Below are 14,510 nucleotides of genomic sequence, written 5' to 3'. Positions count from 1 at the left end.
CTGCCCTCAGGAGTTAACACAGACTGGGAGGCTTAAAGAACACAAATCTATTTGTTCAAAATTCCAGGTCTAGAAGTCTGTCATACAAGTTCTGGCCATGTGATATGTGATACCTTCAGAGGGCTTCAATGAGAATCTTCCATGGCTCACCTTTAACTTCTAGTGAGAAACAGGAGATCCTTGGCATTTGTTGTTACTTCAGTCTCTGCCTCCGTCTTCACATGGCTTCCCCCACTGTATGTCTCTATGCATCATTTCTTTTATAAGGACACTGTAGTGGGTTGTGTTCCTAATCCAAAGGATGTGTTGTTTCCAGCAGATCAAATCTATCAGTGGCTCTGAGGGAAAAAGATGGACAGTCTCCTCCCTTTTTGATTTACAGTCCCGGAAACCCAGTGGAGGGGCACCATGAATCAGAACAGATGAGACAACAGTGAGTGAGGTTTGTATTGGATTGAGATTCAGCTCATCCTGGTATGACCTCATGTTAACTAATAACATCTTCCAAGACCCCATTTCCAAACAGAGTCACATTCACAGGTTACTCCTCTTTTGGGGGACAGAATTTAGTCTATAACAGGAGGTAAGGCACTAGAGACAGCAAACAGAGATGCTTTTAAAATGACCTGAGAAGGAGACAGATTACATAAAGCCACAATGAATAGACTGAGGTTACATAGTGGGAATTGCAATCAAGGTCATGAAACAAGCCGTGTATGAATGTTGAATGGAATATCAAATTACTCTGTAAACCTTCACTCAATTCACAATAATTATGGTTTTTAAATAATAGAATTATAAAGAAGAAATTGACAGATTCTTCATCATGATGGTCAGTTTTACACCTGTCAGACGCCATTGGGTTGTGAGGGAAGGTGCTGTTTATTTAGGTGGTGATGAGAAGGAGTAGAAAATAGAAGAGGTGAAGAGAGAGGAGTGAAAGGCTAAAAGAATGAAAAGCTTAGAGTCATTGTATTGGGAGATTGGACATAGAGGGGATGAATCCCAAGTATGACAATACACAGTACCAAATTAGTCAGTGCTGCTGTGGCAGAAATCGGAAGTTCTGGTGGCCTGATGGGTAAGGAATTAGGCTGCCAACACAAAGACAGGCAGTTTGAATCAACCAGCTGCCCTTCAGGAGACAGTCTTCTCTCATGCAACTATCGAGTTGGAACTGATGCATAGCTGACCCTCCAGTGCAATGAAATCTCCCAGTTTTTAGAGGCTGTAAGTCACATGGGAGAAGATCGTCTTTCTCCATGGATCACCTGGTGGATTCAAACTTCATGTCTTTGGGTTAATGGTGTGATCCTTTATCACAAGGCTGCCAGAAGTTACAGTCTCTGTAAATCCACTGGAGGGTCGGCTGTGAAAAGTTCTGACTTAACGGTACACAACATCAAATAACAGAAATACCACAGGTGGGAACGTCTCACAAATTTACTGTTTCACAATTTAGGAGGCTAGAAGTCCAAATTCAGGTTGCTAGCCCTAGTGGAAAGCTCTCTTACTCTATCCTCTGCAGAAAAGACCTTGTCTCCTTTCAGATTGCTCCTTGTAGAGTGTGTGGTGTGCCGTTTCCCCCTCTGTGCTGGCTTACTTGCTTAATCTGCTCTTTTATATTTCAAAAGAGATTGATTTAAGCACATGCTACATTTAAACTATCTCAACAACAAAGAAAATCCATTTCTAAGTGGGATTGCAACCACAGGTGTGGGTAAGATTTATTATACTTTTGTTTTGATATATCCAGCAAGATACTTGAATAATTTCGGTTTATGTTCCTTAAATGTCAAAGCCTCAAATTGCTTTATAAAGCAAAAATGGATAAAACTGATGACTGATTCATTGTAGGGGTTGCAATCAATATCAGGGAACAAACTGTATGAAATGTTGAATGGCAGATATATTTGCTTCAATCAGCTAGCAATAAAAAGGTTTAAAACAATCCTAAAACTTGACAGAGTTATGAAAGAGAAATTGATAACTCCTTGATTATGGTGGTCAGTTCTAGCACACCTCTGTCAATAAATGATAGCTCAATTGGTAAAAGCCATTATATACTTTGCCTCTCACAGGGCTGCTATGAAAACAGTTGAGACTTTTCCAAAATACAGTTTCATAATCTAATCCTTAGACAGTCTGATCTAATAGGTCTAGATTGGGGCCATAATATGTCCACTTCAACTAACAAGCCATCCAAATGACTTTGACCTAAATTATACTTCTGAACCACTTGCTACATAAGGAAGCATTTAGACTATAAAGACAATTTGGGGGAGCATTCTCTAAATCTTTCTTCCTAATCTATTGCATATGGAAGCTCCACTGAAACCTGTTCAGTATCAAGTAACAAGCAAGACCCCACTGGCTGATAAGGTGCATTGGCTAAGAACTGAAGCCATGTCTCCCTCAGAAAAGGCAAGGATTCTATCAAGGTGAATTCTATACACCAATGTGTATAGTGTTTATCTCTTTAATGTCAGTGAGATTTTAGATATTCAGCTAAAAGTTAATTTGGCTTCCTCCTTAAGTAGTGAATCTGTGAATATGCTGTGTGTTAGGGATTGACCTAAAAATAGTGTTCCAAATCCTACCATACCTGTGGTTATAATCTTATTTGGGAAGAAAGTTTTATTTGTTACGTTAATGAGGCAGTATTAGTGTTTCAACTCAATCTCTTCTGAGAGATAAAAGATTAGGTACAGAGAAGCAAGCACAGATGAAGAAAATAAATCCCTCACTACATGAAATCTCCGAAGAACCAAGAAATAGAAGCTAAAAAAAAAAGAAGGACTGTCCTTCAGAGCTGATGGGTGGGAGGAAACTAGAGCATAGACTTGGACAATAATTGACAAACTTGGTTAAATGATTATAAAACCTTACACCCAATGCACTGCTGTCTAGTCAATTCCAATTTATAGTTACCAGAGGAGATTTTACACCTTTGTTCCTTCACAGCAGCTGGTGGGTTTGAACCAACTATCTCTCAGTTAGCAGCCCAATATGTTACACACTATACCAACAGAGCTCCTTTCTACACCCAGAAGAGGATATATATTCTTTCCAAGTGGTCACAGAACACTTTTGAGGCAAAAAAAACCACCAGTCTTTAAGTAGCCTCATATTTCAACAAAATTAACAAATCCTTATTGTAACAGAACTATAATAACTAATCACTATCAAGTAAGTTGAAAGTTAATAATGGCAACAAATCTAAACAAACCTCTCTACAGCGAAGATTGACATGACCTCTGCATAAGGATGGCATGCAAATTTGTGAAACACTTCATGTTTTTGGCACAGGACAGAGCAGAGTTTAGGGCTGTTGTACGTAGGGTCACTATGAGTCACAAGTGACTCGACGGCACATAACAACAACAATTAATATTCTAGAACAAAATGTGTGTGGGTGGTTGGGTGAAAAATTAATTTGCTTTGTAAACTTTCACTCAAGTCACAATTTTAAAGATGTGGGAAAGAAACAAAATAAAATGGAACTAATTTAAACTAGTTTTTAATGAGACCCTCAAAAAAGAACCAAATCATTAAAAAAAAATTAAACAACCATGAAACTAAGTTTGTTGTGTTTGAAAAAATCTTCAAAGTAATGCAAAAATGCAAATCATCACAGAAACCAGAAAACATTCAAAATGAAACAGGAATCACAGTGTTTTGCTGTTGTTAAATGTTACTAAGTTGACTATGACTAATAGCAACCCCTCGAACATCGGATAGGAACCTTGCTCTATCCTGTGCCATCCTCATGACCTCAGCCATGCTCAAACCGTTCTTACTGTCACTGTCCCGACTCATCTCCTTGAGGGGGAGCGCTCTGGATGTACTTCCTCCAAGACATACTTTTCTGTTCTTTGCCATTCTATGGGATACTCAATACTTTGCCAATACCACAATTCAAAGGCATCAGTTCTTATTTGGTCTTCCTTATTCACTGTTCAACTTTCAGATGCATATAAAGCAATTGGAAATAAGAGTGTCTGAAGATTAAGCGCACCTTATCTTTAAGCTGATGTCCTTCCTCTGTGGTACTTTAAAGATCCTTGACAGCAGATTTTCCCAATGCAACTTGACTTGATTTCTTAACTACTGCTATCATGGGTGTTGAATATGGATTCAAGTAAAACCATCTACAACTTTGTTCTTTTCTCTATCTATCATGGTATTATTTTGTGTGCAGGAGTGGCATCCACTTCTTAAATACCATGCCTCCGGAAACTCTATGAACTTTGATAAATGTCAATAGTTATAGAGGGGCTTCAGGCCTTTTGTTCACAGGGTCGTTTTGAGTTGTGCTCATCTGGAAAGCAATCAGCAACGACAACAACAACCTGATAATGCTTTTGGTCCTGTGGTGAGGATTTCTGGTTTATTTTTAAAATTTTATTATTTTTTTGTGTGTACCATCAAACCAGATCTGACTGGTACGGGAGGAGAGTGCCCCTTCTTCTCCAGCAGAGCATCTGGTGGATTCAAACAGCATACCTCTGGGATTGCAGTGCAGCTTCCTGCCACTAGGCCACCAGAGCTCTCTGGATTTCTGTGTTCTTGATGTTGAGATGTAACCCATATTGAAGGTTGTAGTCTTTGAACTTCTGGAGTAAGTGCTTTACATCTTTGTTTCTTTTGGCAAGCAGGTTGTTAATGAGTCTTCTTCCAATCCTGATGCCACAATCTTCATCATATAATCCAACTTCTTGAATGATTTGCTCAGCATACAGTTTGGATAGATGTGGGGAGGGGGGAGATACAACACTGACACAGATTTTTTTATTTTTAAACCATGCAGTTTCCTTGTTGTTGAGTATATGCTATGAATCTATTTTAAAAGGCTTGTTGTTACTGTATTCCCATTTCCCAGAGAAGAAAGAGCAATTCGTGGAGTTAAATGACAAAGGTAAGATTCAAAATGGAGCAATGTGACTCTGGAAAATATGTTAAAAAACCACATGTCAAAACCTGTTGGATGTAGCTAATACATGCTTAAGGTGAAAAGTGTGCATCGTGATTCTTATGTTAGAAAGGGATTGATCTGTAAGCCTCCTACTGCTTGGCAGTCAGATCCCACCATCCCACTGCCACACACTGTCATTTCACAGTCAGCAGCCTCATCAAGCATCCCGTGGAGCTTCTTATGCAGGCTGCTTCCCCTCCCATATCTCTTCCCTTGCTCACCCTGTGCGCCCGACTTGAATCCCTTCCTACTCTATGTCACACTGTTGAAATGCCAGCTGATGCCAAGATCCAATTCAAAGGGAGACCCTCCCATCCTCCTCAGGTAATCTCTAGTTTATAAACTGAACCTGATCAGGATGCTTCTCTGCTTTAAACCTTTCTCTTACTCCCCTGGTCTGGAAGAATCCCCTCCCCTAAAACCTCTACATCTAAGTCCACTAGAGGTCAGGAGAAGAGAAATGCAAACTACAGGATCTGTATTAGATTATAAACAACACATTCCTTAAAAATATTTTAATTTTAGTGTGTGTGAGTGGATCTGACTGAGATTACCCCTCCTCCAGCAGAGCATCTGGTGGATTCGAACAGTACCTCTGGGATTGCAGTGAAAAATCTTTTGTTTTACCATCAAAATTAATCCAGTTTATAGTCAACTCCATACCACATCCATGTTTACAATTAAAAAAGAATGCCCTCTATTATACTCAAGTGTCTCTTATATAGCAGTAGGAAGAATCTTGGTATGAGAAGTGTGAACATTAGGATAAAGCTCGAATCCTTAGCCTCCTTTTTGCCCTCTGCCTGGTCTTAGTCTCCCTCTGTAGCCCCTCTCTGACCAAACTCTCTCATACATCATGCACATCAAACATTTCTTTATGCTGTGCCCTTTGCCTGGAGTGCCAGCCCCACCCTGCCTTGCCCAACTGAGCTTGGCTGGGGAGTGTTCTTGTCCTTCCCCAAAAAACAAAACAAGAGAGTGTCATCAAGTGAATTTCAACTCTTGATGATCCCACATATTTTCCAAATAGAACTGTGTGGCCCACAGGACTTTTCATGGCTGTAACCTTTCAGAAGTAGATCACCAGGCCTAGAAAGAATCCAAGAGGGCAAAGCAGCTCTGACTGGATTTGAATCGTCAGTCTTTACAGTGAGTAACCCAGTGCATAACCATTTGTGTCATGCAGAGACTCCATAGCCCCTTGCTTGTCCTGTTCCGTGACGCTCTGTTGTCCTGGTTACTGACACCCTGGATTCAGCATCCAGAGTCTAAACGCCCTTTCCCTTTCTCCCTCCCAGAGCATTTTTCATCCCTTCTTTTAAAGCACTCAGGGACCATGGATAGTGGTGTTGATCTAGCTGAAAATGTTCAGGCTCCTTAGTAATGGCAGGTTTGTGTTGATAAGTAACATAGTCCAACCTTCAGTTGTCCGGGCTTCTCTCTCCTGGGAATTCTGAGGGCGGCTGCCTCGGATTGCTCCATGATTCAGTTGCTTGTGGGCATAGCTCAGCTTCCCGAGGCAAATGCCAATCCTCAAAGCCAGGGACCTTGCTTCTCTGATCTGTCTGTGTCTCCCCCACAACAGCCTCTGGCTTGGAGTGGGTGTTGGAAGATTCCTCACTGAAATGGAAATGTGCGTTGCCCTGACTCTTGACATGTCAGCTTTAAGCTTCTCTGCTCTTAACTCCTTGATTAAAATGTCAAGTAAACAGGGATCTAGAAATCAACGTTTCATTCCCTGGGGAGGAAGTAGCCTTCATTTTAAAAGTCCTTCTGTTGAGGAAGGATGACACACTTCGTGAATGGACAAAGAAATGTTGTGGAGGGCTGACCCCTGCAGAGGTCTAATTGTCACTTCGAATTATTGTACTAGGGTTACGAGGCTTAGGGATAGCAGTGGATGTGGCAACACAGCAGACCAAAATAGGTGGTGGTGTTGTTATATGTCGTCCAATTGGAATCAACTCATAGTTGACCCTTCAGCAGGTTTTCAGAGGCAGTAAATCATACAGGAGGAGATTGCCCATCCTCCCGAAAAGCCCCTTCTGGATTTGAGCCACATGGCTTTGTAAGCAGTGCAGCTTCTTACTATCAGGCCACCAGAGCTCCCTTTAATTAAAAATTGTTGTTGTTCAGTGCTTTCAAGTTGAATATGACTCATAGCAACCCTATGAACAGATCTGAACCCTGTCCTACTCTGTGCCATGCTTACAATGTCTAACACTTTCAAGCCCATGAAGTTCAGAATGTGGAAGCTAGAGGCACTCTCAGAAGTTCTATCCATTGCCCCCATTGTAGAGATGGGGAAACTGAGATCTGGGGAAGGGAGTGTGCTCTCGAAGGTCACACAGTGAGTCAATGGTAGAGCTGAAGGCTGGCAAGGTCCTCCTTAAAGGCAAGCAAGGCCACCCCCAAGTGAAGGTGACCAACAATCTGGCTTGCCTAGAACTGATGAGTTTCCTGGCACCTGGGGCTTCCAAAGCTCAATTTGGGACAGGTCCAAGCAAACCTAGATGATGACCGTGTCCTTCACTGTGGTTTTTCCTCCTATGCTGCAAACCATGCCAGGAAGTTCTAGAAAATATGAGAAGGCAGTGACATACAGGGCTTACATTGTCCCTTGGACTCACCAGGACCCACTTACGGTGGGACCTAGCAGTGAGGTGGACAGGAAGGGGTAAGGCAGCCGGGCTTAACTGACGCCCAGCTCCTGTCTGCATGAGCACTTTCCCCAAGACTCCAGCATGGCCAGTCTTTTGCTGCTGTGCTCTTTTGTACAAAAACACACAATAATTTAAAAGCTCTCTCGGGACTGTTCAACTTTGATCTTTATAAATATTTCTCTTGTTAAATGCCAGGATCCACGTGGCATGTATTTTTGAGAGACTGTTTAGCAATGTGTTGGAATGTCTTTCTGTTGCTTTCCAGTTGGGGGGCAGGGTGGTTGGGATCCAGCCAGCTCTGCCCCAAACTCCTTGCATGACCTCAAGTGAATTCATGTACCTTTCTAAGCTTTGTTTTCCCCATGGATCCACTTTGTCAACTCCTTCCTTAGAGTCTTGGTCATTCAAGAAATATGTCTGAGGACCCAAGCCTTGCCAGACATTATGCTGGACACTGAAGATACAGTGCCAAACAAGATAGTCTCTCCCAGTATAGAAGAAGGAGATGAATCTTAAACAAAGATAAACTATTGCAGAAGGGATAGACAAGGACTTTATGCATGAATAATAGTTGTTGTTGTTGTTGTTGTTGTTGTTAGGTGCCATTGAGTCCACTACCTCTTACACTGGATCTGAACCCTGCCCCATCCTGTGTCAGCCTCATCATCTCTGACATGCTTGAGCCCATTACAGCCATTGTGTCAATAATCTCATTGAGGGTCTTCTGTTTTGCTGACTTTCCACTTTTCTAAGCATGATGTCCTTTTCCAAAGGACAGGCCTCTCCTAACAACATTCCTGAAGGAGGTGAGACAAAGCTTTGCCACCTTTTCTCTAAGGAGCACCCTGCTTGCTGTTCCCCAGGACACAGAAGGCCAGAGATGGCAGGCCTGAAGGGAAGCATGCTCCCATGATGGGCCCAAGCCTGGGAGGTTCAATGGCTAACTCATAGTCCACTGTTGGGATGAAAGACAACCTGCAAGTTACAGATGACCCACAGCTGAGCTTTGTTCAGCTAACACCGTTTACCACAGAAAAAATAGGTATCAGTATTTTAAAATTCAACAGTGTTTGCTTAAATTCAGGTTCTGGGGTCCTTTTTAAATAAGTCAGAAGAGTGAGTGAACCCAGTTCTCTGCGCCTGGCAGTGAGTGGTTGCCCCTTTAGCTAAGTCAGGATAACTAACTCACGTCTTACTTGTCCTCTTTATGCATCCATCTGACCCTAGCATCCAGGCAATGGCAGACCCAGGCACCTGAGCTCAGGCAACCATTCTTAAGTCCCTTTTGACCCAAACAAGAAATATTTCATAAGCCTCAGGACATGAATGACCACATTCAGCGAACCAGTGCATTATTATTGTGTAGATGTGTAGGAAAAGACTTCCAGGGAAGATGTATTTACATATAGGCAGGCTGCCTGAAGCCCCAGATTTGCCATTCATTAGCTCTGTGACCTTGAGGAACTTACTTAGCTACTCTGTGCCTCAATTTCCTTATCCTTTTTTTTAAATTTATTATTCATTTCAATAAAAATTGACAGAGACTTTGGATTTCCATTCATTCATTGTTGCACTTTTCTGCCCTCCCACCCAACCCTCCCCCCTAGTACACTACCCTCTTGGAAAAGTAAAAGACAAATTCTTTCATTGTTTTACAAATCCTCCCCCAAGCCCACTCCACCATGTAGCCTTCGCTCTAGATTCCTGTCATGACAAAAATAGCTAATCACATATCCCTTCTAAACAGTTTTCTCCCTCATCTGTTTCAATGCAGTATACATTATTGAATTCATCTTTCTCAGTCTCTCCCCAACCCCAAGGTCAGTCCTGTTTTACAACAGTGGCAACATGCAGTATTTGTCCTTTTGTGTCTGAGATACTTCACTCAGCATAATGTCCTCCAGAGTCACCCATTTTGAATAATACTGCATGAGTTCCTTGGTTTTCAATACAGCATAGTATTCCATTGTGTGAATATTGAATATACCACAGCTTCTCTATCCATTCATTAGTTGATGGGCACTTAGGTTATTTCCAACTCCTTGCTATTGTGAACAAAGCTGCAATAACACATGGGTGTGCATATATCTGCTTGGATGTCAGTTATGGTCTCTTTGGGGTATATTGCCAGTAGTGGAATTGCTGGGTCAAATGGTATTTCTATTTGTAACTTTTTAAAAAAGTGCCATACCGCCTTCCACGGTGGTTGCACCAATTTCCTTATCCTTGTATGGATTTTTTTTTTAAATTTTTTTAAAGGATCCCGTGGCAAGAAGCTGCACTGCAATCCTAGAGGCAAGCAGTTTGACTCCACCAGATGCTGTGCTGGAGAAGGTGGGGCAATATCCTGTACCAGTCAGATCCGATTTGACTGTACACAGCACACACACACACAATTTAATGTTGTTGTTGTTGTTGTTAAGTGCTGTCAAGCCATAGGCGACATTCCTCGACGCTTGCATGACATTCATCCTTTCTCCAGGTTCATAGAGTTTCCGGAGGCAAGCTATTTATGCAAGTGGATGCCACTCCTGCTTCCAAGCTTGTTTCAACCAGGGAGCGCCCCCAAACACTGTCTACCATGGGTAACCATTATCGCATTTGATAAATCAGTTTCACAGTGTTCAGCTTCACAGCGACCTCTGTATGGCAAGTGGACACACCAGGCTGTATGACCTAGAAGAATGTTTGAACAAAAACAATGAACAACCCTTCAATATTTTACCATTCCGGCCCCTAGTTCATCTGGTAAGTCTGCTCTGCCGACCCCCAGTGGGGCACAGAGAAAGCCACAAGCGCCCAGAGCCTTCCTTACCTGCCTCTCCCCAAGAAGCCAGAGGCCGCATGCAGCTGACATTAAGTCTCCCAAGACACTAGGAGCAGCCCGACCTTTAAGTGTCTTACCATTCTGGCACGCCCAAAATAAAAAAAAAAAAAAAAAAAGGATTCCTGGTGAGCTCTGATGCTGCAGTGGTTAAGGACTCAGCTGCTACAAAAAAGGTCATTGTTTGAACTTATCAACCATTCTGTAGGAGAAAGATGTGGCTGGCTATTTTCTTAAAAATTGTCATTGTTGAGGGAGGCAGTTTTTGAGGGGAATCTCGCTATCCTCCCAGATCTGTAATAAAGTGCTTCTGGATATATATAAAAAAAATTGTCATTGTTATGTGCCCTCTAGTCTCCTGTGACCCATAGCAACCCTATGTACAGCAGCTTTGAAGCCGGCCCTGTCCTGAGCTAGTTCCACTAATACCAACACGCCAGCCCCCATTGCCCCAGTTACTGTATCAATCCCTCTCATCTGAGGTCTTCCTCTCCTGTGCTGTTGTCCCTCCACCCTTCCAAGTGTGATGTCACCAGGGACTGGTCTCTCCTGGCCACATGTCCAAAGTATGTGAGATGGAACTTCAAAATCCTAGCATCCAAGGAGAGACTTGGTTTCACCCTCTCTAAGATAGACCTACTTGTTCTCTTGGCAGTCCATGGCATGTTCAAAACTCTTCTCCAGCATGACAACTCAAAGGCTTCAATTCCTCTTCTGTCATCCTTAGTCATTGTCCAGCTTTGTGATGTATAGCAAGATTACAGCTTTGTAAACCATGTTGTTGCTGTTATGTGCCATTGAGTCATTTGCAACTCATAGCGACCCTATGTACAACAGCCCTAAACCCTGCTCTATCCTGTGCCAATCGCACTGCCTCTGACACACCCATCCCGATTACCCCAGTCACTGAATCAATCCACCTCATAGAGGGTCTTCCCCTCCTGCGCTGTCCCTGTACCCTACCAAGCATGATGTCCCTCTCCAAGGACCTGTCTCTCCTTACAACATGTCCAAAGTATGTCAGACGAAGCCCCAGAATCCTTGCCTCCAAGGAGTAGCCTGGTTTAACCCTCTCTAGGATGGATCTGTTTGTTTTCTTGGCAGTCCATGGAACATTCAATACTCTTCCCCAGCACCACAGCTCAAAGGCGTCAATTCTACTCTGTCCTTTATGTCCTATGTTGTTGTTATGTGCTGTCGCATTGACTCTGATTCATACCTACCCTGTGTACAGCAGCAGTGCACCCTACTCTATCTTGAGCCAATTCCCTTGTCTCTGACACACCTACCCCCATTACCCCAATTACTGAGTCAATCTATCTCATCCAGGGTTGTTTTCTCTTGCACTGTCCCTCCACCTGTCCAAACATGATGTCCCTCTTCAAAGGCTCCTTGCAACGTGCCCAAAGTCTATCAGATGATTTGTCCAATGATAGGTCCTATAGACCATGTCTAGATGGTCACAATGGAGGTGACAGCACCCATGATGATAATAACATCACTTTCCTCCTAGGACTAAGGTGATGTTTACATGATGTAACACATATACTTAGAAAAGAGCCTGAATCATAGTAAATAGGAAACGGCACAGGAGGAGCTGGCTGTCCAAGACTGTGTGTGAAGGTCAGTTCTTCCACTTGTTTGCTGGGTGGCTTTGTACAGACAAGTTCTTTTACCTTGCTAAGTCGTCTAAGGTTGACTTAGTCTTTGAAATACCTCCACAGAGCTATGACTCCACAATGGCCGCTGTTATTAAGCACTTGCTAAACGTCCTTGGCTTGTTTCACTGCACTCCCCACCCTGCTGCCCACTGCTTTCAGAGCTGGAGGCTGGATATGGATCTGGAAGACAGCTGTAAAGAACAAAGAGGCTCTGCTGGGCACAGTGACTCCTTTGTGAGCAAATCACACTCCCAGTTTTCTTTCAAGCTAAAGGGATGGCCTTTGGAGTCAGGGTGGGAGCAGCCTAGAAAGCCATCCAGAGTCCTGAAATCTGGTTTTAAATCTGTAGGGAATGTAAAAAAATCACAGACCACCAGAGGAGATACAGCCCTACAAGAACCTTGTCGGTCAGACCTACAAGCAATTCAAGAGTAGAAGTGGAATGCGCTCAGCAATTCAAGAGTAGAAGTGGAGCTAGAACTTCACACATGGACATCCAAGAGGCTCAGATGTCCCAGATCCCAAAGGGCATTTTGAACACCTAGACCTTTGAACTGTTCTCCAAATACAGTTGTATATTCATTCCATCATTGAATACACTGACAAGTTAAAAAAGGAAAAAACACACTTGTCCTGCAACTTTAAAGTTTATAATATATCTCTGGTTGCATAGTTGCACTGTGCCATCATGCAATGCCTCTCTGGCAGCTCCAATCCACTAGCTGCTCCGAGGAAGAAAGATGAGTAACTTTCTGCTCCCATAAGGTTCACAACCTTGGAAACCCAAAGAAGGATTAGCTATGCACCTTGCATTACTGACCAAAAGAATGATTTCCACCTGGTTGGAGAAAAGTTGATTTCTCTTTGCATAAGATTTACCACCTGGGAAACCCAGCAGAGGGTGAACTATGAGTCAGGCTCAAATTTAAGGTCAGTGAGTGAGTGATACATAGTATATAAACAACAGGCCAGTTGTTCTGCAGAACTTATTTTGTCTACTTGCTTCCTGTGATAGCATTCATTTTGGTTTTGCAAAAATCCTCTTTATGTCTCATAAACGGAATTGAATGTCTGAAGGTTGACATGTAAACTTCATATTGTATAACCATTAAGACACACCATCTTGTTGATACCTGATAAGTTATTATTGAAACTCAGATTAACCCCTGGTTTGGGGTGGCAGTGGTATGGCCCCTCCAGAGTACAAGTGGCTTGTCCTCTTGTTGCCCTTGCATCTAAAAAATAACCATGGTCGGTTTTGTACAAAACCAGAGTTAACAACACTCAACCCTATGTAAATATCTAGTACTCAGAAAACTTTATGAATAAAACTGTTCAACCACAAGGGGTAATTTTTGTTTATACGGATTTGCCAATTTATACTTTCTAATCTGCGTATTCATTCTGTCAGTTTGTTGGTTTTGTGGGATTTCCCCCTTTTCTCTATTTTTGTTATCCACTGCAAGTATTTGGCTACAGGGAAGTGCAATTTCTATTGCAAAACAGAAAATAATGAACATCTTGATTCTTCCCTTTGACTGGAGTGCTGGGATGTTTTGGTGCAGTCCCCTGCAAGTTGCGCGCCTAACCCGAGGATCATGCCTTCTCTGAGTATTCGAATCCACCAGCAACTCCACAGGACAAATATGGGTAAATGATCTCTCAAGCAGTTTACAGCCTCAGAAAACCCATGGGTGGTGGTCACCTAAGAGTCGGCTTTAACTGGGTGACAATGAATTTTTTTCTTTATTTTTTTAAAATTAATTTTAGTGAACATTTACAAAGATTTTAGATTTCCATTCACGACAATGAATTTTGAGTTGCACTTGGAACGATGATCCTTTCCCACCTCGAGATTCTAACAATCTATAAACCCACTGCCTTCAATTTGAGCCAGACTCAGCGATCCTAGGGCCTTGAGCCTGTAAGTCTTTACGAAAACAGACGGCCTCATCAGTCTCTGTCTCAGTGGCTGTTAAATTGGTGTTTTCATTAGCATTCTAACGTTTAGCCCACGGTGCCACCCAACTCTAACTTGTTGCAGTCCAGTCAGAACCAACTCATGGCTAATTCTCCAGGTGGTTTATATAAGCTGTAAACACTCTTGGCACCAGTAGCCAGGAAATCAAAAAACGTATTGCAATGGGAAAGTCTGCTGTTAGGTACCTCTCTAGGGTACTGAAGAGCAATGGTGTCACTCTGGAGACTAAGGTGCGTCTGATACAGGCTATGGTCTTTACAATCACTTATTATGCATCAGAGAGTTGGACAATGACTAGGGAGGATAGAAGGAGAATTGATGCCTTTGAGCTGTGGTGCTGGAGAAGAGTATTGACTGTACCATGGACTGCCAAGAAAACAAACAGATTTGTCCTGGAGAGGGTTAA

The sequence above is a fragment of the Elephantulus edwardii genome, unplaced genomic scaffold (genome assembly GCF_000299155.1).
Source record: "Elephantulus edwardii isolate Elephantulus edwardi_28Jun2011 unplaced genomic scaffold, EleEdw1.0 scaffold00066, whole genome shotgun sequence".
NCBI classification, from domain to species: Eukaryota; Metazoa; Chordata; class Mammalia; order Macroscelidea; family Macroscelididae; genus Elephantulus; species Elephantulus edwardii.
This window is presented reverse-complemented; position numbering follows the sequence as displayed.